Source organism: Brachyhypopomus gauderio, chromosome 18 (assembly GCF_052324685.1).
Source record: "Brachyhypopomus gauderio isolate BG-103 chromosome 18, BGAUD_0.2, whole genome shotgun sequence".
In the NCBI taxonomy this organism is placed as follows: domain Eukaryota; kingdom Metazoa; phylum Chordata; class Actinopteri; order Gymnotiformes; family Hypopomidae; genus Brachyhypopomus; species Brachyhypopomus gauderio.
The window spans coordinates 6768730-6796677 of record NC_135228.1 but is presented as its reverse complement, the minus strand read 5'-3'; the positions used below and the strand labels follow the sequence as shown (position 1 = coordinate 6796677).

Genomic DNA, 27948 nt, shown 5'->3' with positions numbered 1-27948 from the left:
ACTGCAGTTACAGGGCGTCCTCCTCCCGACTTTGAGTCGTAGGGCAATCCTCCTGTCTATATATATCGAGTTTGTAACACGTATACAATTATAACACTAAATTTACAGAGAGTATTTCGCCTCGACCATTCAGTGACTGAACTTTAATTTAGCCTATGATACATCAGTCAATAGGAGAGAATGGCTCCTTACCTTTTCAACAGGCCGCGCGGCTTAGTTCAGTCACCTCACGGACGGATTGACCTCCTCTCTCGTCCTAATTGCAGAATTCGACTCCAGTCAAAACCATCCTCTGCTACCATTTGTTGGGATATTTTTTCTTGACCCAGATAGGCCCCAACACTGCCCCGATGAACCGATTGGTTTTGACTGAATTACCCAAGCAAAGTCTTAACACCAAAAGTTCTTTTAGATTAATTTATATGGAATATAATTGAATACAATATAGTCAAAGTATACGTGGTACAAACTCTCTGGTACTAGTTGCCTAGAACTCTACCTAACCCAAGTGGATCTCAGCAGCGTCCAAGCAAAAAGTCCTCGTGCTGGGCGATGTCCTCCCTTTCATACCTCATTTCTAAGTTTCGATATCTGCCCCCACCTTTGCTACTCTTCCTTAGAGACCCCCCTGCTCCTCTCTAGCCGTCCATCTCCTTATCTCAAACTGCTTGTTTTGCAGCTTACACTGAATAGGCCCATTCTATTCTCCTCAAGGCCACTGAGGCCTTCTCACTTCTGCTCTTCCATAGCCTTTCAGGAAAACATTAAGTTTAAACATTAAGTTATTCACATTTAAATTTCTTTTTTCCAACATTCCTCTCCTATGCTTGTAGATGTGTTTGAGAGTAGTGAGGAGGTTGGGCAGAGAGAAAAGGAAGGACCAAGTGAGGGAAATGCAGAGGAGTTGATGTCAGAGGATCCAGGACTGTGGCCAGACAAGCTAACTGCTCAGCAGAGAGAGACTCTAGTTTGCAGACTGGCTAGTGAAAGTGTACACCTGACCAAAGTGGCACCCAAAGACAAGGACGGCAAAGCATTCCCTGACCATCTTCAATATGTTAAGTCGGCCAGAGGGCGTGAGAAGATTAGGAGGGACTGGTTGATCCACAGTGACAGCACAAAGGCTCTGTTCTGCATCTCATGCCTTCTGTCCTCACATGAGCAGACAAGGCAATCAAAAAGTGCACTGAACAGCAAGGATGGACTTACGTTATCAGACATTAAGTGGCAAAAAATGTATAGAAAGTTCCCAGAACATGAGACACACACTCCCCATAAGCAGTGCTATGTAAAATGGAAAAGCCTTCAGCACTCATTAGTGGTGGCCACAGGAGTAGATGGGCACCTTCAACCCAGACAGCACAAGTACGTCTCAGAGACGTCGTATTTACATCAGTATATCGTAAAAACATCGCGTTCCATTTTCGAACGTCGCATATACATCATATGCACATCTAATTTACGATTTAAAGCGGGAGCGTCATATTCATCGCCATTGCATCGCTGCGACGTCAAAAAAACGTTTCCCATCCTGATGTGGCAGAGTGAGATTTTTGGGGCAACCCCACTCCCTCCCTATTGTAAATTGCGGTGGAGCCGTGTGAGTCGCGGGGTAGGTTAATCCTGGCATTATAAATAGCGGGGGTGTGGTTACGGGTGCGGATTCCCTTCTGTCATCCGGTTTTCCCAGCACCTCTAACGGTGGCAAGTTATCGTGGTTGGGCCTGGCTTCCTTTGGTGGACCAGCTTAATACCGTCGGGGTATGGTGCTTCTTTTGGCGTCTGATTATCGGTGAGTGCGGTGCGCTGAGAACTAACATGCTCTGCTGTTTCGTCGCGGTTCGGTGGGCGCGTCATTGGAATTACTGTGCTGCTCTATCTACCACGGGTGGGCAGTTACTATTTGCCCTTGATTTTACAAAACGTTGGCATATTAAAGAGTTTGCTAAGTAATGTTTTGATTGATTGATAGCATCAACAACAGCTGCAATGAAGGCATGGATAGTTATGTCCTGTGTTCGACACATACTGTGTTGTATGTGAGTGCTGTGTTTGTTTCAGTCTGTTAGAAAAATCATGTACTGACGAGGCCTGACAGCAGTGCATCCTGTTATATTTAATACTGAGATATAATTATAACATTATTTTTCTGTATATTCTAACTGACATGCATATACATTTTAAATTAAAGTTATGGTGTTGCATCTGTAAAGATGGTTGGTTGTGTCTATATGGCTACAATGATTTTGAGCTAGAATCAACAACATTCAAACAAAAAGTGAGAGCTACTGCACATTTATAGAAATAATAGAAATAATTGGTAATATTTTTTATTTTACAGTTAAATAAATAACAGCAGAACCTAAAGCAAGAAGTTTACAAAAGAAAAAAAAAACACCAACAGTGCAAGGTTAGGCCAAGTATTTACAACAATAATAACAGCAACAACAGTAACTTAACAAAAACAATAATTTAAAATCACAAACAATAAACATCACCAATAATAATACATAATAATAACCAGCCATTAATGCATTTTATTTGCAAGCTGGACATGTATAATCTTTATCAACTGGAGGCTTCTGGACACAGTCATGGTGGTACCATCTCTCACAGTTGTCACTGCATATCTGGAACAAATGAAAAGCAGGTCTAACTGAAAGGTGCCCATCTAAAATGTAGAAATTACTATCATGCTTTACATTTTTAGTCCAAAGATTTGATGCAGTGCTCTATTGATAAGTTAAGTGCAAAGATGTTACAAAATAAATGATTGAGAATTTACTGCACTCATTTGCATGTCAGAGTTAGCATATTAAACTGCCTAAAAGGTGAGTGTAACATTCTGCTTGACGCAGAGCAGGGAGGCGGACACAAACGCTGAGAAGAGCGAGATTTATTCAAGGGGATTCCATAAACAGAGTCGTAGTCACGGGCACGGGTCATAACGGGAGGGCAATCAGGAATAAGAGTGTGTATTACAAGGGCCTAGAGGTAGAAGCCTGGATGCAAAGCCGTGAAAGGATGAGCCTTTTGAAAATGAAAATGTGAGAATTAGACCTTCCTTACTTGAACAGGAAGCCAGCATGGTGTTTTCAACAAGAATCACATGTTGACAAACAATATGAGCTGCAGTATTTTGAATGCTTTCTAGAAGCCAGCAAAATGTGAGTTACAGTAGTCAAGTGTAAAGATGACTAGAGCTTACTGATGTTGCTCGTATTGATTTAGCATTTCAAGAGAAAAGATCAAACTCATGAGGAGCTCCAGCAATGACACTTGAAGGTGAGGTTGTGTGTGAGCCATCCCAGGCTACATGACCAGATAAACCCTGAAGATAGGATGAGAACCAAGCATCACAAGAAAGTGATGAAATTCACATGTAGTTCACAGTATCAAAAACAGTAGACCAATCTAGTAGGATGTGAACAGATGAGAACCTTTTCCTGGCTTTGTGGGGAGGTTTTGTTATTGACAATACAGCACTATCTGGTGAATACCCTGGTCTGTACCACAGATGGTTGACTTAAAGAAATTTGTTCCTCTCAAAATACTAATAAAACTGAGAAAAAACAGCCTGTTCCAAGGTCTCTGACAGAAATTTGAGAAAATGGGTCTAATTCACAGTATAACTGAGCATAATTATAAACTAGATAGGCAAAGTTTGTGAACAAACTTTATGTTGGCTTGCAAAGCAGCTGAAACGTTGTTTTGAATGTTGTTGACCTCCTAATGTTAAAGGTTGTTTTAATGTTGATATCCTGCTAATTGATGTTGAAGGCTGTTTAAATGTTGACAACCTGCTAAATGATGTTAAAGGTTGTTTCAATGTTATCACTGTTAAATGATATTCAGTGTAGTGCTAGGGATCAGCTTTTGGGTAATTTCACCAAGTCTGATCACCAAGTCTTGAAAATTAAGAGATTGATGAGATGGAGGGATAGATGAAATGATAGAAGGGGAGGATCGACAAATGCCATCAATATACTTTTCAGGGTAGTGCAAGGCATCAGCTCCTGATTCATTTTACCAAGTTTGATCACGATATCTTGAAAATTAAAGGAGTTATGAAATCAATGGGACCATATGGGAGGATGGAGGGATGAATGAAATGATAGAATGGGAGGATAGACAAATGGCATCAATATGATATTCAGTGCAGTGCAAGGCATCAGCTCCTGAGTCATTTTACCAAGTTTGATCACGATATCTTGAAAATTAAAGGAGTTATGAAATCAATGGGTCCATATGGGAGGATGGAGGGATGAATGAAATGATAGAATGGGAGGATAGACAAATGGCATCAATATGATATTCAGTGCAGTGCAAGGCATCAGCTCCTGAGTCATTTTACAAAGTTTGATCACTATATCTTGAAAATTAAGAAATTGATTAAGTCAATGCATTCTTATGGGAGGATGGAAGGATGAATGAAATGATAGAAGGGGAGGATAGACAAATGGCATCAATATGATATTCAGTGCAGTGCTAGGGATCAGCTATTGAGTCAGTTCACCAAGTCTGATCATTAAGTCTTGAAAATTAACGGAGTTATGAAATCAATGGGTCCATATGGGAGGATGGAGGGATGAATGAAATGATAGAACGGGAGGATAGACAAATGGCATCAATATGATAATCAGTGTAGCACTAGGCATCAGCTACTAAATTGACTGGTGTGGTTGATGCTGATGTATTTGGCTAAAGGGGTAGTTGCAGTTGAGGGGTAGTTTAGCTGTTGGGGTAATTATTGCTGAGGGGTAATTGGCTGTGGGGTAATTGATATTGAGGGGTTATTGACCTGTTGGGGTTATTGTTGTTGATGGATATTAAGATTACTGTGTAGTTCCTGTTAAAAGCTTGTTTAGATGTGGAATGTTTTGTTGAGGGGGTATTTACCTTTGGTGGGGCAATTACTGTTGAGGGGCTATTGGCATTGGGGTACTTAATGCTGATGTATTTGATATTGTTGAAGGCTATTCGTTTAATGGGGTTCTTGATGTTAAGAGGTAATTTAGCTGTTTGGGGCAGTTACTGCTGAGGGGTAATTGGCTGTGGGGTAGTTGACATTTAGGGGTTATTGACCTGTTGGGGTTATTGTTGTTGATGGCTATTAAGATTACTGTGTAGTTCCTGTTAAAAGCTTGTTAAGATGTGGATTTTTTTGTTGAGGGGGTATTTACCTGTGGTGGGGCAATTACTGTTGAGGGGTAATTGGGTGTGGGGTAGTTGACATTGAGGGGTTCTTGACCTGTTGGGGTTATTGTTGTTGATAGCTTTAAAGATTTCTGTGTAGTTCCTGTTAAAAGCTTGTTTAGATGTTGTATTTGTTGTTGAGGGGCAATTACCTGTGGTGGGGCAATTACTGTTGAGGGGCTATTGCCATTGGGGTAGTTAATGCAGATGTATTTGATATTGTTGAAGGCTATTTGTTTAATGGTGTTGTTGCGGTTAATAGGTAATATAGCTGTTTGGGGCAATTACTGCTGAGGGGTAATTGGCTGTGGGGTAGTTGATATTGAGGGGTTATTGACCTGTTGGGGTTATTGTTGTTGATGGGTATAAAGATTACTGTGTAGTTCCTGTTAAAAGCTTGTTTAGATGTGGAATGTTTTGTTGAGGGGGTACTTACCTGTGGTGGGGCAATTACTGTTGAGGGGTAATTGGTTGTGGGTTAGTTAAAATTGAGTGGTTGTTCAGTTATACAGTTAATACTGCTGCAGGGACTGAGGGAGAGAAGAGGTTCCGTGCGTGTGTGCTCCATCTGCTCTATCTGCCCCTCTGATCCATCTGCCCTTCTGCCCCATCTGCTTTATCTGCCCCATCTGCCCGTCTGCTCCATCTGCCCCGCTGCTCTACCTGCCCTGCTGCTCTACCTGCCCCATCTGCCCCTCTGCTCCATCTTCCCCATCTGTTCCTCTGCTCCATCTGTGTGTGTCTGTGTGGAGTGGGTATGAGAGAGATGCATGTGTGTGTGTGTGCGTGTGTGGGGGGAGGGGGAGACACATTCAACATAACTGACACCACTCTGAGTGGAGGAGCCTCGTTTAATGTGATTTGCACCCTCCGAACAAACGGTCGTAGTTCGGGCTCTATTTAACGTATCGTTTAACCGAAGATATTGTATGAGAGAGGACCCCTGGCTGATCATTTTGCTGTAATTTGTGTATTGTTTGACCCAATATTTTCTGATTTATGACAAGTTAAAAACAGGCAAATTGTGAAAAATCCCTTAACTGAAACACGGTCTCTGCCACTGTAGACGCCTTGTTTAATGTGATTTGCACCCTCCGAACAAACGGTCGTAGTTCGGGCTCTATTTAACGTATCGCTTAACCGAAGATATTGTATGAGAGAGGACCCCTGGCTGATCATTTTGGTGTAATTTATGTGTTGTTTGACCCAATATTGTCTGATTTATGACAAGTTAAACACAGAGGCAAATTGTGAAAAAGACAGTTCTGATTTTGAGAAATTAACATGGGAGTTAATGGGGCAGTTTTCTGTGTCTAGTGCCAAACAAATGCTCATAACTCTAAAAGTAATTAATAAAATGATTAGATATTTTGGCTTGCCAGAAAGGACAAATATCTCTCTCATTTAAAATTTAAATGGAGCTTCTAGATGAAAGTGGAAGAAATTTACAGCTGTTTATCCAGGAGATTTTTCATGACAGCACACTAACTGGGGACATTTCTGAACATTCCGCCATTCATTCTCTATGGGAAAAAGTCAACTTTGAGGACTTGTCCTGAGGACACCGTATGTCCGACATGTCCCAAAAGCACAAGCACACTTCTTCCATATGGGATCTGTGAACCTGCCAATTTTCAAGGTTCTAGCTCAAAAACTGCGACCTGTGAAAGTTACCGAAAAGTGGAATAGAATAATAATAATAAGAACTAGATAGGCAAAGTTTGTGAACAAACTTTATGTTGGCTTGCAAAGCAGCTGAAACGTTGTTTTGAATGTTGTTGACCTCCTAATGTTAAAGGTTGTTTTAATGTTGATATCCTGCTAATTGATGTTGAAGGCTGTTTAAATGTTGACAACCTGCTAAATGATGTTAAAGGTTGTTTCAATGTTATCACTGTTAAATGATATTCAGTGTAGTGCTAGGGATCAGCTTTTGGGTAATTTCACCAAGTCTGATCACCAAGTCTTGAAAATTAAGAGATTGATGAGATGGAGGGATAGATGAAATGATAGAAGGGGAGGATCGACAAATGCCATCAATATACTTTTCAGGGTAGTGCAAGGCATCAGCTCCTGATTCATTTTACCAAGTTTGATCACGATATCTTGAAAATTAAAGGAGTTATGAAATCAATGGGACCATATGGGAGGATGGAGGGATGAATGAAATGATAGAATGGGAGGATAGACAAATGGCATCAATATGATATTCAGTGCAGTGCAAGGCATCAGCTCCTGAGTCATTTTACCAAGTTTGATCACGATATCTTGAAAATTAAAGGAGTTATGAAGTCAATGCATTCTTATGGGAGGATGGAAGGATGAATGAAATGATAGAAGGGGAGGATAGACAAATGGCATCAATATGATATTCAGTGCAGTGCAAGGCATCAGCTCCTGAGTCATTTTACAAAGTTTGATCACTATATCTTGAAAATTAACGGAGTTATGAAATCAATGGGTCCATATGGGAGGATGGAGGGATGAATGAAATGATAGAACGGGAGGATAGACAAATGGCATCAATATGATAATCAGTGTAGCACTAGGCATCAGCTACTAAATTGACTGGTGTGGTTGATGCTGATGTATTTGGCTAAAGGGGTAGTTGCAGTTGAGGGGTAGTTTAGCTGTTGGGGTAATTATTGCTGAGGGGTAATTGGCTGTGGGGTAATTGATATTGAGGGGTTATTGACCTGTTGGGGTTATTGTTGTTGATGGATATTAAGATTACTGTGTAGTTCCTGTTAAAAGCTTGTTTAGATGTGGAATGTTTTGTTGAGGGGGTATTTACCTTTGGTGGGGCAATTACTGTTGAGGGGCTATTGGCATTGGGGTACTTAATGCTGATGTATTTGATATTGTTGAAGGCTATTTGTTTAATGGGGTTCTTGATGTTAAGAGGTAATTTAGCTGTTTGGGGCAGTTACTGCTGAGGGGTAATTGGCTGTGGGGTAGTTGACATTTAGGGGTTATTGACCTGTTGGGGTTATTGTTGTTGATGGCTATTAAGATTACTGTGTAGTTCCTGTTAAAAGCTTGTTAAGATGTGGATTTTTTTGTTGAGGGGGTATTTACCTGTGGTGGGGCAATTACTGTTGAGGGGTAATTGGGTGTGGGGTAGTTGACATTGAGGGGTTATTGACCTGTTGGGGTTATTGTTGTTGATAGCTTTAAAGATTTCTGTGTAGTTCCTGTTAAAAGCTTGTTTAGATGTTGTATTTGTTGTTGAGGGGCAATTACCTGTGGTGGGGCAATTACTGTTGAGGGGCTATTGCCATTGGGGTAGTTAATGCAGATGTATTTGATATTGTTGAAGGCTATTTGTTTAATGGTGTTGTTGCGGTTAATAGGTAATATAGCTGTTTGGGGCAATTACTGCTGAGGGGTAATTGGCTGTGGGGTAGTTGATATTGAGGGGTTATTGACCTGTTGGGGTTATTGTTGTTGATGGGTATAAAGATTACTGTGTAGTTCCTGTTAAAAGCTTGTTTAGATGTGGAATGTTTTGTTGAGGGGGTACTTACCTGTGGTGGGGCAATTACTGTTGAGGGGTAATTGGTTGTGGGTTAGTTAAAATTGAGTGGTTGTTCAGTTATACAGTTAATACTGCTACAGGGACTGAGGGAGAGAAGAGGTTCCGTGCGTGTGTGCTCCATCTGCTCTATCTGCCCCTCTGATCCATCTGCCCTTCTGCCCCATCTGCTTTATCTGCCCCATCTGCCCGTCTGCTCCATCTGCCCCGCTGCTCTACCTGCCCTGCTGCTCTACCTGCCCCATCTGCCCCTCTGCTCCATCTTCCCCATCTGTTCCTCTGCTCCATCTGTGTGTGTCTGTGTGTAGTGGGTATGAGAGAGATGCATGTGTGTGTGCGTACGTGTGTGGGGGGAGGGGGAGAGACATTCAACATAACTGACACCACTCTGAGTGGAGGAGCCTCGTTTAATGTGATTTGCACCCTCCGAACAAACGGTCGTAGTTCGGGCTCTATTTAACGTATCGTTTAACCGAAGATATTGTATGAGAGAGGACCCCTGGCTGATCATTTTGCTGTAATTTGTGTATTGTTTGACCCAATATTTTCTGATTTATGACAAGTTAAAAACAGGCAAATTGTGAAAAATCCCTTAACTGAAACACGGTCTCTGCCACTGTAGACGCCTTGTTTAATGTGATTTGCACCCTCCGAACAAACGGTCGTAGTTCGGGCTCTATTTAACGTATCGCTTAACCGAAGATATTGTATGAGAGAGGACCCCTGGCTGATCATTTTGGTGTAATTTGTGTGTTGTTTGACCCAATATTTTCTGATTTATGACAAGTTAAAAACAGGCAAATTGTGAAAAATCCCTTAACTGAAACACGGTCTCTGCCACTGTAGACGCCTTGTTTAATGTGATTTGCACCCTCCGAACAAACGGTCGTAGTTCGGGCTCTATTTAACGTATCGCTTAACCGAAGATATTGTATGAGAGAGGACCCCTGGCTGATCATTTTGGTGTAATTTATGTGTTGTTTGACCCAATATTGTCTGATTTATGACAAGTTAAACACAGAGGCAAATTGTGAAAAAGACAGTTCTGATTTTGAGAAATTAACATGGGAGTTAATGGGGCAGTTTTCTGTGTCTAGTGCCAAACAAATGCTCATAACTCTAAAAGTAATTAATAAAATGATTAGATATTTTGGCGTGCCAGAAAGGACAAATATCTCTCTCATTTAAAATTTAAATGGAGCTTCTAGATGAAAGTGGAAGGAATTTACAGCTGTTTATCCAGGAGATTTTTCATGACAGCACACTAACTGGGGACATTTCTGAACATTCCGCCATTCATTCTCTATGGGAAAAAGTCAACTTTGAGGACTTGTCCTGAGGACACCGTATGTCCGACATGTCCCAAAAGCACAAGCACACTTCTTCCATATGGGATCTGTGATCCTGCCAATTTTCAAGGTTCTAGCTCAAAAACTGCGACCTGTGAAAGTTACCGAAAAGTGGAATAGAATAATAATAATAAGACTAGAAAGGCAAAGTTCGTGAACAAACTTTATGTTGGCTTGACAAAGCAGCTAAAAGGCTGTTTTGAATGTTGATGACCTAATGTTAAAGGTTGTTTTAAGGTTATTAATGTTAAAATGATGTTAAAGGTTGTTTAAATGTTGATAACCTGCTAAATAATGTTAAAGGTTGTTTAAATGTTGATAACCTGCTAAATAATGTTAAAGGTTGTTTTAATGTTGACATCTTGCTAAATGATGATGAAGGCTGTTTAAATATTGATAACCTGCTAAATGATGTTGAAGGTTGTTTTAATGTTATCAATGTTAAATGATGTTAAAGGTTGTTTAACCCTTCGGTTTTGTTGACCTCACGTTTTTTACTTTAGTGTTCCCGGTCTTCAGAGACCGGTCTGTTTTAACACACAAAAAAAATTTTCACCACCTTGCAAACATAGGCATAACGTGTGTGTGTGTGTAGGTGTGTCTGTGTGTGTGTCTGTGTGTGTGTCTGTGTGTGTGTGTGTCTGTGTGTGTCTGTGTGTGTGTGTGTCTGTGTGTGTAGGTGTGTGTGTAGGTGTGTGTGTAGGTGTGTGTGTGTGAGTGTGTGTGTGTGCGTGTGTGTGTGTGTGTGTGTGTGTGTTTAGGTGTGTGTGTGTGTGTGTGTGTGTGTGTGTGTGTGTGTAGGTGTGTGAGTGAGTGAGAGTGTGTGTGTGTGTCTGTGTGTGTGTGCATGCGCGCATGTGAATTCATGCACATGAGTGGCATGTCACACTCAGATCAGAGTGTGCCTTGCAAACATAGGCATAACATGTGTGTGTGTCTGTGTCTGTAGGTGTGTGTGTATGTGTGTCTGTGTGTGTAGGTGTGTGTGTGTGTGAGTGAGTGAGTGTGTGTGTGTCTGTGTGTGTTTAGGTGTGTGTGTGTCTGTTTAGGTGTGTGTGTAGGTGTGTGAGTGAGTGAGTGAGTGAGTGTGTGTGTGTGCGTGTGTGAATTCATCACACTCAGATCAGAGTGTGCCTTGCAAACATAGGCATAACATGTGTGTGTGTCTGTGTCTGTAGGTGTGTGTGTGTGTGTGTGTGAATTCATCACACTCAGATCAGAGTGTGCCTTGCAAACATAGGCATAACATGTGTGTGTGTCTGTGTCTGTAGGTGTGTGTGTATGTGTGTCTGTGTGTGTGTCTGTGTGTGTGTGTGTGTGAATTCATGCACATGAGTGGCATGTCACACTCAGATCAGAGGGGCCTTGCAAACATAGGCATAACGTGTGTGTGTGTCTGTGTGTGTAGGTGTGTGTGTATATGTGTGTGTCTGTGTGTGTGTCTGTGTGTGTGTAGGTGTGTGTGTGTGAGCGAGTGAGTGAGTGAGCGAGTGAGTGAGTGAGCGAGTGAGTGTCTGTGTGTATAGGTGTGTGTGTGTGTGTGTGTAGGTGTGTGTGTGTGTGTGTGTTTAGGTGTCTGTATAGGTGTGCGTGTGTGTGTGTGAGAGAGCGAGTGTGTGTGTGTGTGTAGGTGTGTGTCTGTGGGTGTGTGTGTGTGTGTCTGTGTGTGTAGGTGTGAGTGTGTGTGTGTAGGTGTGTGTGTGTAGGTGTGTGTGTGTAGGTGTGTGTGTGTAGGTGTGTGTGTGTGAGTGTGTATGGGGATGTTTTCTGTCTCATAGATGAATATATTCTGAATACCCATTCACTTCCTGTGATGGTCACGCTTGACCGGCAACAACACAGATGTAAAACGTTGGTTTAAAACACTCAAAATCCAATGAAAAAGATGATCATCACTTTTATATGTTCCTGTGCATAGTGTGGAGGATGGCATAAGGCCTTGCAGCAATCAGATGTAAAACACAATATTTATGAGTGGTTTAAGTTGTAAATCGGTCAGATTTGACCCGAACACGACAGGAGGGTTAAATGTTGACATCCTGCTAAATGATGTTGAAGGTTGTTTAAATGTTGATTATGTGCTAAATGATGTTAAAGGTTTAAATGTTGATAACTTGCTAAAGAATGTTAAAGGTTGTTTAAATGTTGATAAACCTGTTAAATAATGTTAAAGGTTGTTTAAATGTTATCACTGCTGCCCATCTGCCCCTCTGCTCCATCTGCCCCCCTGCCCCATCTGCCCCTCTGCCCCATCAGCCCCTCTGCCCCTTCACCCCTCTGCTCTATCTGCCCCCTCTGCTCCATCTGCCCCCCTGCCCCATCAGCCCCTCTGCCCCTTCACCCCTCTGCTCTATCTGCCCCCTCTGCTCCATCTGCCCCTTCGCCCCTCGGCTCCTTCTGCCCCTCGGCTCCATCTGCCCCTTTGCCCCATCAGCCCCTCTGCTCCATCTGCCCCTCTGCTCCATCTGCCCCTCTGCTCCATCTGCCCCTTCGCCCCTCTGCTCCATCTCCCCCTCTGCTCCATCTGCTCTATCTGCCCCATTTGCCCCTCACCCTCATCTGCCCCCTCTGCTCCATCTGCCCCCTCTGCTCCATCTGCCCCCTCTACTCCATCTGCCCCATCTGCATGTATGTATGTGTGTGTGTCTGTGTGGTGTATATGTGTTTGACTGTGTGGAGTGGGTATGAGAGAGATGCAGATGTGTGCGCGTGCGTGTGTGGGGGAGGGGGAGAGACATTCAAAAATAACTGCCACTCTGTGTGGGGAAGCCTTGTTTTATGTGATTTGCACCCTCCGAACAAACGGTCGTAGTTCGGGACCCATTTAACTTATCGCTTCACCGAAGAGATTGTGTGAGAGAGGACCCCTTGCTGATGATTTTGATATATTTTGGTGTGGTTTGACCCTAAAATGACTGATTTATGGCAAGTTAAAAACACACAAAAATCTCAACAAAGCTGATTCTGATTCTCATACATTTATATGGGGGCCAATGGGGCAATTTTCTGTGTCTGGTGCCAAACAAATGCTCATAACTCTAAAACTAATTCATCAAATGATTAGATATCTCGGCGTGCCAGAGAGGACAAGTTTCTCTCCCATTTAAAATTTAAATGGAGCTTCTAGGTGAACGTTTCAGGATTTTACAGCAGTTTATCCAGGAGATTTTTGATGATTTTTCATGACAGCACACTCTAACTGGGGACATTTCTGAACAGGCCGCCATTCACTCCCTATGGGGGTAATGTCCACTTTGAGGACTTGTCCTGAGGACACCGTATGTCCCACATGTCCCAAAAGCACAAGCACACTTCTTACCAATGAGATCTGCGAACCTGCAAATTTTCAAGGTTCTAGCTCAAAAACTGTGACCTGTGAAAATGACCGAAAATCTGAATGGAAGAAGTACAATATAATACTAGAAAGGCAAAGTTCGTGAACAAACTTTATGTTGGCTTGACAAAGCAGCTAAAAAGGCTGTTTTGAATGTTGATGACCTAATGTTAAAGGTTGTTTTGTTATTAATGTTAAAATGATGTTAAAGGTTGTTTAAATGTTGATAACCTGCTAAATAATGTTAAAGGTTGTTTAAATGTTGATAACCTGCTAAATAATGTTAAAGGTTGTTTAAATGTTGACATCTTGCTAAATGATGATGAAGGCTGTTTAAATGTTGATAACCTGCTAAAGAATGTTAAAGGTTGTTTAAATGTTGATAAACCTGTTAAATAATGTTAAAGGTTGTTTAAATGTTATCACTGCTGCCCATCAGCCCCTCTGCTCCATCTGCCCCTCTGCTCTATCTGCCCCATCTGCACCTCTGCTCCATCTGCTCCATTGACCTAATGTTAAAGGCTGTTGTTAAATGATGTTGAAGGCTGTTTAAATGTTGATAATCTGCTAAATGATATTAAAGGTTGTGTAAATGTTGATAACTTGTTAAAGGATGGTAAAGGTTGTTTAAATGTTGATAACCTGCTAAATAATGTTAAAGGTTGTTTTAATGTTATCACTGTTAAATGATGTTAAAGATTGTTTGAATGTTGACATCCTGCTAAATGATGTTGAAGGCTGTTTAAATGTTGATAACCTGCTAAATGATGTTAAAGGTTGTTTTAATGTTATCAATGTTAAATGATGTTAAAGGCTGTTTAAATGTTGACATCCTGCTAAATGATGTTGAAGGCTGTGTGTGTCTGTGTGGAGTGGGTATGAGGAACATGTTTGTATGTGGACGTGCGTGTGTGGGGGGAGGGGGAGAGACATTCAAAATAACTGTCACTATCTCTGCTTGTCTGAGTTGAGAAGCCTTGTTTAATGTGATTTGCACCCTCCGAACAAACGGTTGTAGTTCGGGACCTGTTTAACTTATCGCTTAACTGAAAATATTGTATGAGAGAGGACCCCTGGCTGATCATTTTGATGTAATTTGTGTGTTGTTTGACCCAATATTGTCTGATTTATGACAAGTTAAAAACAGAGGCAAATTGTGAAAAATCCCTTAACTGACACTGTCTCTGCCACTCTAGAATGTGATTTGCACCCTCCGAACAAACGGTTGTAGTTCGGTACCTGTTTAACTTATTGCTTAACTGAAGATATTGTCTGAGAGAGGACCCCTGGCGGATCATTTTGATGTAATTTGTGTGTTGTTTGACCCAATATTGTCTGATTTATGACAAGTTAAATATAGAGGCAAATTGTGAAAATCCAATTCTGATGTTGAGAAATTAACATGGGAGTTAATGGGGCCGTTTTTTGTGTCTAATGCCAAACAAATGCTCATAACTCTAAAAGTAATTGATCAAATGATTAGATATCTTGGTTTAACAGAAAGGACAAGTTTCTCTCCCATTTAAAATTTAAATGGAGTTTCTAGATGAAAGTGGAAGGAATTTACAGCTGTTTATCCAGGAGATTTTTGATGATTTTTCATGACAGCACACTCTAACTGGGGACATTTCTGAACATTCCGCCATTCATTCCCTATGGGGAAAAGTCCACTTTGAGGACTTGTCCTGCGGACACCGTATGTCCAATATGTCCCAAAAGCACAAGCACACTATTCCCGTATGAGATCTGCGATCCTGCCAAATTTCAAGGTTCTAGCTAAAAAACTGTGACCTGTGAAAAGTGTCGAAATTTGATGCGGAATAATAATAATAATAACTAGAAAGGCAAAGTTCGTGGAACAAACTTTATGTTGGCTTGACAAAGCAGCTAAAAATGCTGTTTTGAATGTTGACCTAATGTTAAAGGTTGTTTTAATGTTATTAATGTTAAAATGATGTTAAAGGTTGTTTAAATGTTGATAACCTGCTAAATCATGTTAAAGGTTGTTTAAATGTTGATCACCTGCTAAATGATGTTAAAGGTTGTTTAAATGTTGATAACCTGCTAAATAATGTTAAAGGTTGTTTTAATGTTGACATCTTGCTAAATGATGATGAAGGCTGTTTAAATGTTGATAACCTGCTAAATGATGTTAAAGGTTGTTTTAATGTTGATAACTTGCTAAATAATGTTAAAGGTTGTTTAAATGTTGATAAACCTGTTAAATAATGTTAAAGGTTGTTTAAATGTTATCACTGCTGCCCATCTGCCCCTCTGCTCCATTTGCCCCTCTGCTCCATCTGCCCCCCTGCCCCATCTGCTCCATCTGCCCCTTTGCCCCATCAGCCCCTCTGCCCCTTCACCCCTCTGCCCCATCTGCCCCTCTGCTCCATCTGCCCCATCTGCTCCATTGACCTAATGTTAAAGGTTGTTGTTAAATGATGTTGAAGGCTGTTTAAATGTTGATAATCTCCTAAATGATATTAAAGGTTGTTTAAATGTTGATAACTTGTTAAAGGATGTTAAAGGTTGTTTTAATGTTATCACTGTTAAATGATGTTGAAGGCTGTTTAAATGTTGATAACCTGCTAAATGATGTTAAAGGTTGTTTAAATGTTGACATCCTGCTAAATGATGTTGAAGGTTGTTTAAATGTTGATAACCTGCTAAATGATGTTAAAGGTTGTTTAAATGTTGATATCCTGCTAAATAATGTTAAAGGTTGTTTTAATGTTATCAATGTTAAATAATGTTAAAGGTTGTTTTAATGTTATCAATGTTAAATGATGTTAAAGGTTGTTTAAATGTTGACATCCTGCTAAATGATGTTGAAGGCTGTGTGTGTCTGTGGAATGGGTATGAGGAACATGTTTGTATGTGGACGTGCGTGTGTGGGGGGAGGGGGAGAGACATTCAAAATAACTGTCACTATCTCTGCTTGTCTGAGTGGACAGGCCTTGTTTAATGTGATTTGCACCCTCCGAACAAACGGTTGTAGTTCGGGACCTGTTTAACTTATCGCTAAACCGAAAATATCGTATGAGAGAGGACCCCTGGCTGATCATTTTGATCTAATTTGTGTGTTGTTTGACCCAATATTGTCTGATTTATGACAAGTTAAATACAGAGGCAAATTGTGAAAAATCCCTTAACTGGCACACTGTCTCTGCCACTCTAGAATGTGATTTGCACCCTCCGAACAAACGGTTGTAGTTCGGGACCTGTTTAACTTATTGCTTAACTGAAGATATTGTATGAGAGAGGACCCCTGGCGGATCATTTTGATGTAATTTGTGTGTTGTTTGACCCAATATTGTCTGATTTATGACAAGTTAAATATAGAGGCAAATTGTGAAAATCCAATTCTGATGTTGAGAAATTAACATGGGAGTTAATGGGGCAGTTTTTTGTGTCTAATGCCAAACAAATGCTCATAACTCTAAAAGTAATTGATCAAATGATTAGATATCTTGGATTAACAGAAAGGACAAGTTTCTCTCCCATATAAAATTTAAATGGAGCTTCTAGATGAAAGTTGAAGGAATTTACAGCTGTTTATCCAGGAGATTTTTGATGATTTTTCATGACAGCACACACTAACTGGGGACATTTCTGAACATTCCGCCATTCATTCCCTATGGGGAAAAGTCCACTTTGAGGACTTGTCCTGCGGACACCGTATGTCCAATATGTCCCAAAAGCACAAGCACACTATTCCCGTATGAGATCTGCGATCCTGCCAAATTTCAAGGTTCTAGCTAAAAAACTGTGACCTGTGAAAAGTGTCGAAATTTGATGCGGAATAATAATAATAATAACTAGAAAGGCAAAGTTCGTGGAACAAACTTTATGTTGGCTTGACAAAGCAGCTAAAAAGGCTGTTTTGAATGTTGACCTAATGTTAAAGGTTGTTTTAATGTTATTAATGTTAAAATGATGTTAAAGGTTGTTTAAATGTTGATAACCTGCTAAATCATGTTAAAGGTTGTTTAAATGTTAATCACCTGCTAAATGATGTTAAAGGTTGTTTAAATGTTGATAACCTGCTAAATAATGTTAAAGGTTGTTTTAATGTTGACATCTTGCTAAATGATGATGAAGGCTGTTTAAATGTTGATAACCTGCTAAATGATGTTAAAGGTTGTTTTAATGTTGATAACTTGCTAAAGAATGTTAAAGGTTGTTTAAATGTTGATAAACCTGTTAAATAATGTTAAAGGTTGTTTAAATGTTATCACTGCTGCCCATCTGCCCCTCTGCTCCATCTGCCCCTTTGCCCCATCAGCCCCTCTGCTCCATCTGCACCTCTGCTCCATCTGCTCCATTGACCTAATGTTAAAGGCTGTTGTTAAATGATGTTGAAGGCTGTTTAAATGTTGATAATCTGCTAAATGATATTAAGGGTTGTTTAAATGTTGATAACCTGCTAAATAATGTTAAAGGTTGTTTAAATGTTGATAACCTGCTAAATAATGTTAAAGGTTGTTTTAATGTTATCACTGTTAAATGATGTTAAAGATTGTTTGAATGTTGACATCCTGCTAAATGATGTTGAAGGCTGTTTAAATGTTGATAACCTGCTAAATGATGTTAAAGGTTGTTTAAATGTTGACATCCTGCTAAATGATGTTGAAGGCAGTTTAAATGTTGAAAACCTGCTAAATGATGTTAAAGGTTGTTTAAATGTTGATAACCTGCTAAATAATGTTAAAGATTGTTTTAATGTTATCAATGTTAAATGATGTTAAGGGTTGTTTTAATGTTATCAATGTTAAATGATGTTAAAGGTTGTTTAAATGTTGACATCCTGCTAAATGATGTTGAAGGCTGTGTGTGTCTGTGGAGTGGGTATGAGGAACATGTTTGTATGTGGACGTGCGTGTGTGGGGGGAGGGGGAGAGACATTCAAAATAACTGTCACTATCTCTGCTTGTCTGAGTGGACAAGCCTTGTTTAATGTGATTTGCACCCTCCGAACAAACGGTTGTAGTTTGGGACCTGTTTAACTTATCGCTTAACCGAAAATATTGTATGAGAGAGGACCCCTGGCTGATCATTTTGATGTAATTTGTGTGTTGTTTGACCCAATATTGTCTGATTTATGACAAGTTAAAAACAGAGGCAAATTGTGAAAAATCCCTTAACTGACACACTGTCTCTGCTACTCTAGAATGTGATTTGCACCCTCCGAACAAACGGTTGTAGTTCGGGACCTGTTTAACTTATCGCTTAAACAAAAATATTGTATGAGAGAGGACCCCTGGCGGATCATTTTGATGTAATTTGTGTGTTGTTTGACCCAATATTGTCTGATTTATGACAAGTTAAATATAGAGGCAAATTGTGAAAATCCAATTATGATGTTGAGAAATTAACATGGGAGTTAATGGGGCAGTTTTTTGTGTCTAATGCCAAACAAATGCTCATAACTCTAAAAGTAATTGATCAAATGATTAGATATCTTGGTTTAACAGAAAGGACAAGTTTCTCTCCCATTTAAAATTTAAATGGAGCTTCTAGATGAAAGTGGAAGGAATTTACAGCTGTTTATCCACGAGATTTTTGATGATTTTTCATGACAGCACACTCTAACTGGGGACATTTCTGAACATTCCGCCATTCATTCCCTATGGGGAAATGTCCACTTTGAGGACTTGTCCTGCGGACACCGTATGTCCAATATGTCCCAAAAGCACAAGCACACTTCTTCCAAATGAGATCTGCGAACATGCCAAATTTCAAGGTTCTAGCTCAAAAATTGTGACCTGTGAAAACGACCGAAAATTGGAATAGAATAATAATAATAAAAATAAAAAGAAGAATAGGGAGAACAGAATGTTGGCTTTGTCAAGCCAACATAATAATAACTAGAAAGGCAAAGTTCGTGGAACAAACTTTATGTTGGCTTGACAAAGCAGCTAAAAAGGCTGTTTTGAATGTTGACCTAATGTTAAAGGTTGTTTTAATGTTATTAATGTTAAAATGATGTTAAAGGTTGTTTAAATGTTGATAACCTGCTAAATCATGTTAAAGGTTGTTTAAATGTTGATCACCTACTAAATGATGTTAAAGGTTGTTTAAATGTTGATAACCTGCTAAATAATGTTAAAGGTTGTTTTAATGTTGACATCTTGCTAAATAATGATGAAGGCTGTTTAAATGTTGATAACCTGCTAAATGATGTTAAAGGTTGTTTTAATGTTGATAACTTGCTAAAGAATGTTAAAGGTTGTTTAAATGTTGATAAACCTGTTAAATAATGTTAAAGGTTGTTTAAATGTTATCACTGCTGCCCATCTGCCCCTCTGCTCGATTTGCCCCTCTGCTCCATCTGCCCCCCTGCTCCATCTGCCCCTTTGCCCCATCAGCCCCTCTGCCCCTTCACCCCTCTGCCCCATCTGCCCCTCTGCTCCATCTGCCCCTCTGCTCCATCTGCCCCATCTGCTCCATTGACCTAATGTTAAAGGTTGTTGTTAAATGATGTTGAAGGCTGTTTAAATGTTGATAATCTCCTAAATGATATTAAAGGTTGTTTAAATGTTGATAACTTGTTAAAGGATGTTAAAGGTTGTTTTAATGTTATCACTGTTAAATGATGTTGAAGGCTGTTTAAATGTTGATAACCTGCTAAATGATGTTAAAGGTTGTTTAAATGTTGACATCCTGCTAAATGATGTTGAAGGCTGTTTTAATGTTATCACTGTTAAATGATGTTGAAGGCTGTTTAAATGTTGATAACCTGCTAAATGATGTTAAAGGTTGTTTTAATGTTGATAACTTGCTAAAGAATGTTAAAGGTTGTTTAAATGTTGATAAACCTGTTAAATAATGTTAAAGGTTGTTTAAATGTTATCACTGCTGCCCATCTGCCCCTCTGCTCCATCTGCACCTCTGCTCCATTGACCTTATGTTAAAGGCTGTTGTTAAATGATGTTGAAGGCTGTTTAAATGTTGATAATCTGCTAAATGATATTAAAGGTTGTTTAAATGTTGATAACCTGCTAAATAATGTTAAAGGTTGTTTAAATGTTGATAACCTGCTAAATAATGTTAAAGGTTGTTTTAATGTTATCACTGTTAAATGATGTTAAAGATTGTTTGAATGTTGACATCCTGCTAAATGATGTTGAAGGCTGTTTAAATGTTGATAACCTGCTAAATGATGTTAAAGGTTGTTTAAATGTTGACATCCTGCTAAATGATGTTGAAGGCTGTTTAAATGTTGATAACCTGCTAAATGATGTTAAAGGTTGTTTTAATGTTATCAATGTTAAATGATGTTAAAGGTTGTTTAAATGTTGACATCCTGCTAAATGATGTTGAAGGCTGTTTAAATGTTGATAACCTGCTAAATGATGTTAAAGGTTGTTTTAATGTTATCAATGTTAAATGATGTTAAAGGCTGTTTAAATGTTGACATCCTGCTAAATGATGTTGAAGGCTGTGTGTGTCTGTGTGGAGTGGGTATGAGGAACATGTTTGTATGTGGACGTGCGTGTGTGGGGGGAGGGGGAGAGACATTCAAAATAACTGTCACTATCTCTGCTTGTCTGAGTTGAGAAGCCTTGTTTAATGTGATTTGCACCCTCCGAACAAACGGTTGTAGTTCGGGACCTGTTTAACTTATCGCTTAACCGAAAATATCCTATGAGAGAGGACCCCTGGCTGATCATTTTGATGTAATTTGTGTGTTGTTTGACCCAATATTGTCTGATTTATGACAAGTTAAAAACAGAGGCAAATTGTGAAAAATCCCTTAACTGACACTGTCTCTGCCACTCTAGAATGTGATTTGCACCCTCCGAACAAACGGTTGTAGTTCGGGACCTGTTTAACTTATTGCTTAACTGAAGATATTGTCTGAGAGAGGACCCCTGGCGGATCATTTTGATGTAATTTGTGTGTTGTTTGACCCAATATTGTCTGATTTATGACAAGTTAAATATAGAGGCAAATTGTGAAAATCCAATTCTGATGTTGAGAAATTAACATGGGAGTTAATGGGGCAGTTTTTTGTGTCTAATGCCAAACAAATGCTCATAACTCTAAAAGTAATTGATCAAATGATTAGATATCTTGGTTTAACAAAAAGGACAAGTTTCTCTCCCATTTAAAATTTAAATGGAGCTTCTAGATGAAAGTGGAAGGAATTTACAGCTGTTTATCCAGGAGATTTTTGATGATTTTTCATGACAGCACACTCTAACTGGGGACATTTCTGAACATTCCGCCATTCATTCCCTATGGGGAAATGTCCACTTTGAGGACTTGTCCTGCAGACACCGTATGTCCAATATGTCCCAAAAGCACAAGCACACTTCTTCCAAATGAGATCTGCGAACATGCCAAATTTCAAGGTTCTAGCTCAAAAACTGTGACCTGTGAAAACGACCGAAAATCGAAATAGAATAATAATAATAATAATAAAAAGAAGAAATCGGATAACAGAATGTTGGCTTTGTCAAGCCAACATAATAAAAATAAGAAGAATAGGGAGAACAGAATGTTGGCTTTGTCAAGCCAACATAACTAGATAGGCAAAGTTTGTGAACAAACTTTATGTTGGCTTGCAAAGCAGCTGAAACGTTGTTTTGAATGTTGTTGACCTCCTAATGTTAAAGGTTGTTTTAATGTTGATATCCTGCTAAATGATGTTGAAGGCTGTTTAAATGTTGACAACCTGCTAAATGATGTTAAAGGTTGTTTCAATGTTATCACTGTTAAATGATATTCAGTGTAGTGCTAGGGATCAGCTTTTGGGTAATTTCACCAAGTCTGATCACCAAGTCTTGAAAATTAAGAGATTGATGAAATCAGTGCATTCCTATAGGAGGATGGAGGGATGAATGAAATGATAGAAGGGGAGGACAAATGGCATCACTATGATATTCAGTGCAGTTCTAGGCATCAGCTCCTGAGTCATTTTATCAAGTTTGATCACTATATCTTGAAAATTAAGGGATTGATTAAATCATTGCATTTCTATGAGATGGAGGGATAAATGAAATGATAGAACGGGAGGATAGACAAATGGCATCAATATGATATTCAGGGCAGTGCAAGGCATCAGCTCCTGATTCATTTTACAAAGTTTGATCACTATATCTTGAAAATTAAGGGATTTATGAAATCAATGCATTACTATAGGAAGATGAAGGGATGAAGGAAATGATAGAAGGGGAGCATAGATAAATGACATCAATATGATATTCAGTGTAGTGTTAGGGATCAGCTTCTGAGTCATTTTACCAAGTTTGATCACTATATCTTGAAAATTAAGGGATTGATTAAGTCAATGCATTCTTATGGGAGGATGGAAGGATGAATGGAATGATAGAAGGGGAGGATAGACAAATGGCATCAATATGATAATCAGTGTAGCACTAGGCATCAGCTACTAAATTGACTGGTGTGGTTGATGCTTATGTATTTGGCTAAAGGGGTAGTTGCAGTTGAGGGGTAGTTTAGCTGTTGGGGTAATTACTGCTGAGGGGTAATTGGCTGTGGGGTAGTTGATATTGAGGGGTTATTGACCTGTTGGGGTTATTGTTGTTGATGGGTATTAAGATTACTGTGTAGCTCCTGTTAAAAGCTTGTTTAGATGTGGAATGTTTTGTTGAGGGGGTATTTACCTGTGGTGGGGCAATAACTGTTGAGGGGTAATTGGGTGTGGGGTAGTTGACATTGAGGGGTTATTGACCTGTTGGGGTTATTGTTGTTGATAGCTTTAAAGATTTCTGTGTAGTTCCTGTTAAAAGCTTGTTTAGATGTTGTATTTGTTGTTGAGGGGCAATTACCTGTGGTGGGGCAATTACTGTTGAGGGGCTATTGCCATTGGGCTAGTTAATGCAGATGTATTTGATATTGTTGAAGGCTATTCGTTTAATGGTGTTGTTGCGGTTAATAGGTAATATAGCTGTTTGGGGAATTTCCGCTGAGGGGTAATTGGCTGTGGGGTAGTTAAGGTTATTGACCTGTTGGGGTTATTGTTGTTGATGGGTATTAAGATTACTGTGTAGTTCCTGTTAAAAGCTTGTTTAGATGTGGAATGTTTTGTTGAGGGGGTATTTACCTGTGGTGGGGCAATAACTGTTGAGGGGTAATTGGCTGTGGGGTAGTTGACATTGAGGGTTTATTGACCTGTTGGGGTTATTGCTGTTGATAGCTTTAAAGATTTCTGTGTAGTTCCTGTTAAAAGCTTTTTTAGATGTTGTATTTGTTGTTGAGGGGCAATTACCTGTGGTGGGGCAATTACTGTTGAGGGGCTATTGCCATTGGGTTAGTTAATGCAGATGTATTTGATATTGTTGAAGGCTATTAGTTTAATGGTGTTGTTGCGGTTAAGAGGTAGTTTAGCAGATTGGGGCAATTACTGCTGAGGGGTAATTGGCTGTGGGGTAGTTGATATTGAGGGGTTATTGACCTGTTGGGGTTATTGTTGTTGATGGGTATTAAGATTACTGTGTAGTTCCTGTTAAAAGCTTGTTTAGATGTGGAATGTTTTGTTGAGGGGGTATTTACCTGTGGTGGGGCAATTACTGTTGAGGGGCAATTGGTTGTGGGGTAGTAAAATTGCCATTGGGGTAGTTATTGCAGATGTATTGGATATTGTTGAAGGCTGTTAGTTTAATGGGTTTGTTAATGTTAAGAGGTGATTTAGCTGTTTGGGTCAATTACTGCTGAGGGGTAATTGGCTGTGGGGTAGTTGACATTGAGGGGTTATTGACCTGTTGCGGTTATTGTTGTTGATGGGTATTAAGATTACTGTGTACTTCCTGTTAAAAGCTTGTTTAGATGTGGAATGTTTTGTTGAGGGGGTATTTACCTGTGGTGGGGCAATTACTGTTGAGGGGCTATTGCCATTGGGGTAGTTAATGCAGATGTATTTGTTATTGTTGAAGGCTATTAGTTTAATGGTGTTGTTGCGGTTAATAGGTAATATAGCTGTTTGGGGCAATTACTGCTGAGGGGTAATTGGCTGTGGGGTAGTTGACATTGAGGGGTTATTGACCGGTTGGGGTTATTGTTGTTGATAGCTTTAACGATTTCTGTGTAGTTCCTGTTAAAAGCTTGTTTAGATGTGGAATGTTTTGTTGAGGGGGTATTTACCTGTGGTGGGGCAATTACTGTTGAGCGGTAATTGGCTGTGGGGTAGTTGACATTGAGGGGTTATTGACCTGTTGGGGTTATTGTTGTTGATAGCTTTAAAGATTTCTGTGTAGTTCCTATTAAAAGCTTGTTTAGATGTTGTATTTGTTGTTGAGGGGCAATTACCTGTGGTGGGGCAATTACTGTTGAGGGGCTATTGCCATTGGGGTAGTTAATGCAGATGTATTTGATATTGTTGAAGGCTATTCGTTTAATGGGGTTGTTAAAGTTAAGAGGTAACTTAGCTGTTTGGGGCAATTACTGCTGAGGGGCAATTGGCTGTGGGGTAGTTGTTATTGAGGGGTTATTGACCTGTTGGGGTTATTGTTGTTGATAGCTTTAACGATTTCTGTGTAGTTCCTGTTAAAAGCTTGTTTAGATGTTTTATTTGTTGTTGAGGGGCAATTACCTGTAGTGGGGCAATTACTGTTGAGGGGCTATTGCCATTGGGGTAGTTAATGCTGATGTATTTAATATTGTTGAAGGCTATTAGTTTAATGGGGTTGTTGCAGTTAAGAGGTAGTTTAGCAGATTGGGGCAATTACTGCTGAGGGGTAATTGGCTGTGGGGTAGTTGATATTGAGGGGTTATTGACCTGTTGGGGTTATTGTTGTTGATGGGTATTAAGATTACTGTGTAGTTCCTGTTAAAAGCTTGTTTAGATGTGGAATGTTTTGTTGAGGGGGTATTTACCTGTGGTGGGGCAATTACTGTTGAAGGGCAATTGGCTGTGGGGTAGTTGGCATTGAGGGGTTATTGACCTGTTGGGGTTATTGTTGTTGATAGCTTTAAAGATTTATGTGTAGTTCCTGTTAAAAGCTTGTTTAGATGTTGTATTTGTTGTTGAGGGGCAATTACCTGTGGTGGGGCAATTACTGTTGAGGGGCTATTGCCATTGGGGTAGTTAATGCTGATGTATTTGATATTGTTGAAGGCTATTCGTTTAATGGGGTTGTTAAAGTTAAGAGGTAACTTAGCTGTTTGGGGCAATTACTGCTGAGGGGTAATTGGCTGTGGGGTAGTTGATATTGAGGGGTTATTGACCTGTTGGGGTTATTGTTGTTGATGTGTATTAAGATTATTGTGTAGTTCCAGGTAAAAGCTTGTTTTTTTTTTTTGTTTTTTTTTTGAGGGGGTATTTATTTGTGGTGGGGCAATTACTGTTATGGGGCAATTACTGTTGAGGGGTAATTGGTTGTGGGTTAGTTAAAATTGAGTGGTTGTTCAGTTATACAGTTAATACTGCTGCATGGACTGAGGGAGAGAAGAGGTTCCGTGCGTGTGTTGTGTGAGCCTGTGGGGATTTCCCTTATGGAATGTTCAGTTCTGAACATTCCGCCATTCATTCTCTATGGGAAAAAGTCAACTTTGAGGACTTGTCCTGAGGACACCGTATGTCCGACATGTCCCAAAAGCACAAGCACACTTCTTCCATATGGGATCTGTGATCCTGCCAATTTTCAAGGCTCTAGCTCAAAAACTGCGACCTGTGAAAGTTACCGAAAACTCGAATAGAATAATAATAATAAGAAGAATAGAGAGAACAGTATGTTGGCTGCTTCGCAAGCCAACATAAAAAAGAAGAATAGGGAGAACAGTATGTTGGCTGCTTCGCAAGCCAACATAAAAAGAAGAATAGGGAGAACAGTATGTTGGCTGCTTCGCAAGCCAACATAATGAGTATAATTCGTAGTTTGTAGGATTTAAAGGATCCCTGAGAAAATGCTATATTATGACATTATGTACGACTAATAGCCTAATATCTCATATTTGTAGTACTAATATCTCAACAATAGTACATGCAGATCAATGTATTTAGATGTGTTGCTGCACTTACCCAGTTTGTTTGATCATGATCCTCCATTCCACAGTAATGGCACAGGTTGCTCAGATTGTCTGAGATGAAAGTATTAATACATTTCCTCATTTTTACATGTCAAACATATGTCCATACAGGATGTGACTAATTAACTAGCATAAAACGTATATTATTTTAATAAAGAACATGCATTTCAGAGGACATAAATTTTATGCCATTTACAGTGACCAACCACAAAGACAACTCCTCCAGGAATCTGGCGTGAGTCATGGCAATGCCCAGCCTCAGCTCATTGACTGCCTCTTGAGTGGTTTGGGTGTTGACAGCCATTTCCTTTAATATGCACTCCGCAAACTAAGGACAGTTTAGATCGATCAAAATGATAAGCCTGCATTGCTAAATAATAAGGTTGACTGTTAGACAACAAAATCTTTAATACAAGTAACTAAAAGATCTTGACAAATGCCACTTGACCTTCATCATCATAATTTGGGTTCAAGTGTAAAAACGGATAAAGTTCTTGTGAACTTTTAAATTAAAATTATAATGTTACAACAACTGCTGTAGTCTACTGTACACTCACGTTCAAAGCCAAGACACCACCACGATCCTGCTGACGTGCATGATGGAGAGTGCTGCACGTTACAGCCTGTCTTTCGCAGGAACGCCCTTTAGTGTAATTATGACAATACACACTCTTATTCTCAAAAATGCATTTGGGATGATTTCTAGTATGTGTATGATTTATTGTGATTTATAATACCACTGTATATTAATAACTTTGCTTTATATTTACCTTGTTGCTTCCAAGCACCTGCCATAAAATGCACCCCCTTGTAACTCAGTCTCTGTTGATGGTAGGTCAAATTCACTTTAGAATTACATAGCTGAGACCATTTCATGTTGATTGAGTTTCATTAATATAGGACAATACAGTTAAGCAATGTATAATCATCCTTCTCTAATACATTTGTCCTGGCAAATTTCTGGGGGTCAATACACTCGCCATGACGTTCTAGAATGTTGACGTATAATGGAAAGGACCAATGAGCGTCCAGCAGTCCTGTACCTGTGGGTGAACAACAGACGGACTTCTTCAGGGAAACACAGGTAGGTTATGTAGTTATAACTCTACTGAGGTAAAATAAATAATGAAGTAATGTTTAATAACTGGTTGTTTCCAAGAATCTAACTATCTCTGAAAGTTAAATCTTAGCTATCCATTTTACTACAACGGCCTACGGTTAAAGTGTTAGCATCTAAGCTAACCATCATTTTACTACAACGGCCCTGACGGCAATCGCGCGAGACAACACCGCGAATTCAAACCAGCTTGTCCGTTAGCTGTAGCCTAGGTTAGCTAGCTAGTTCGCCTTAGCTTAGCTTCTTTGTAACTAAAAGACAAATCAGTATGACAAAAAAGGGAAAGGGAGTGTAATCGCTAGTGTTGTTGGCTAACTTATTTCCTTACTTTTTAGATACACTACACCAGGGGTCGGCAACTGGCGGACCGCGGTCCGTATCCGGCATGGACGTAGTTTTGATTTCATAAGTGGGGGGGACACAA

At 39.6% G+C, this 27948-nt stretch overlaps 1 protein-coding gene and 1 long non-coding RNA gene across 3 annotated transcripts in view; one reads left to right on the top strand and one right to left on the bottom strand.

Moving 5' to 3' along the window:
- Positions 1-27948, top strand: part of LOC143481909 (uncharacterized) — a 68168-nt gene that overhangs the window by 29587 nt on the left and 10633 nt on the right. The window lies entirely within an intron of this gene.
- Positions 2429-27902, bottom strand: LOC143482192 (uncharacterized). 2 transcript variants are annotated; one of them, XR_013122159.1, is made up of 4 exons: positions 27178-27902; positions 26614-27050; positions 26400-26458; positions 2429-2630 (listed from the first exon to the last, which is right to left on the bottom strand). It is a non-coding gene; the product is annotated as an uncharacterized LOC143482192 (long non-coding RNA). The 2 variants fall into 2 exon arrangements; XR_013122158.1 differs by lacking the exon at positions 27178-27902 and having other exon boundaries at positions 26614-27163.